Source organism: Phocoena sinus, chromosome 4 (genome assembly GCF_008692025.1).
Source record: "Phocoena sinus isolate mPhoSin1 chromosome 4, mPhoSin1.pri, whole genome shotgun sequence".
Classification (NCBI taxonomy): domain Eukaryota; kingdom Metazoa; phylum Chordata; class Mammalia; order Artiodactyla; family Phocoenidae; genus Phocoena; species Phocoena sinus.
In genome coordinates, this window is record NC_045766.1 from 67744661 (window position 1) to 67746150 (window position 1490).

General features: G+C 39.5%; 1 non-coding gene across 1 annotated transcript; it reads left to right on the plus strand.

Annotated features, from left to right (window-relative positions):
• Positions 1-1012: 1012 nt before the first annotated feature.
• Positions 1013-1085, plus strand: TRNAE-CUC. The gene has a single exon. It is a non-coding gene; the product is annotated as a tRNA-Glu (tRNA).
• The last annotated feature ends 405 nt before the right edge of the window (positions 1086-1490 follow it).

A 1490-nucleotide genomic window follows, 5' to 3' on the forward strand; every position in this document is an offset into this window, starting at 1 on the left:
CATAGAAGGTCATCAAAAATGGTTATTCTTATTATACAGTGTCCACCCCTATAATTTCCTATAACTTTAACTTAAAATAACAGTTCCTGACTCAACATGAGAGACAAACACACTTGATATGATAATTGGTGAAAAACTTTCTAGAATATCAGGTGATCCATTAGGAAAAGAAGCCCTAAAAACAAAGATGCAAACACGAGCTAATCAAGGGTTGAATTCCTCACAGGATAGTATGGAGTCCGTCCTGGAGTTATTTGCATTTCAACTTTGCCTTCCCTATTAGAATATATGTTCCTAGAGAGCAGAGTCACAACGTCACAGACACAGCAGAATCCCTTGCACATCCAATGGGACAGGTAAATACAATTCTTTAATATTCAGCGTTTTCATCTGTATAATGGTGTTAATAGTAGTTGCCCTATTATCTAAGAGTATTGCATCACCAACAAAACAATTACTACAGCAGTAATGTAACTTATAAACAGATTTGTAAATTTTGATGTGCTATTTGCTGATAGGTTATTATCATTATATTAGTACATCATTGTACTAATATAATAATAATCAAGTGATTTTCTCCTGGAGTGTGTGTGTGTGTGATAAAATGACAGTTTGGTCTTCTAGTGTAGCTTCTGGTGTTTCCTACATTTCCATGTCCTTAAACTGATCAAGTCAGTAATTTGAACTGTTACAATTTAGCAGATAGAATCCTGTAGTTAATGTAACCAGTAGGGGTGATCTTAATAAAGGAAGGGTGTAAAGGGTGGAGGTATCAAATGGCAAGGGCATTCCATCAGGGTCAGCCAATGTTACGCAGTAACAACAGTTCTTGAAATAAGGCCAACGAGTCTAATCGAGGCTCTAGGCCCATAAAATAAAGGTGAAAGCCAATGCACTTTGGCTCAAAGGTGATCTGTAAACCTCCAGTTTGTTTTAAAATCTCCCACAACTGCAACTACATAAATACAGTGTGCCCTAGACATGGGATACATCCAAAATCAATGCAGGGACTTCCCTGGTGGTCCAGTGGTTAAGACTCTTCACTCTCACTGCAGGGGGCCCAAGTTCGATCCCTGGTCAGGGAACTAGATCCCGCATGCCACAACTAAAGATCTCGCATGCCGCAGCTAAAGATCCCTCACACCACAATGAAGATCCCACATGCTGCAACTGAGACCAGTGCAGCCAGATAAATAAATAAATATTTTTTTAAAAAAATCAGTGCAGACCAGAGTAACATGAGGAGTTCTATAGTGTCTAGAGGTAGAAATAAGTCTTCTGACCTGGAAATGTGGAAATGTAGGCTTTTGGAGTTCACTTCAGGATAAATACAAGGGAAATATGAGGAGGTTTGTGAATGCAGTTCTTACACCTCTGAATTTCATCATTAAAGGGATGATTTATACAGATGAAAAATGCAGTGGAAAAGGTAGGACAGGGCTTCCCTAGGGGCGCAGTGGTTGAGAGTCCGCCTGCCAGTGCAGGGGACA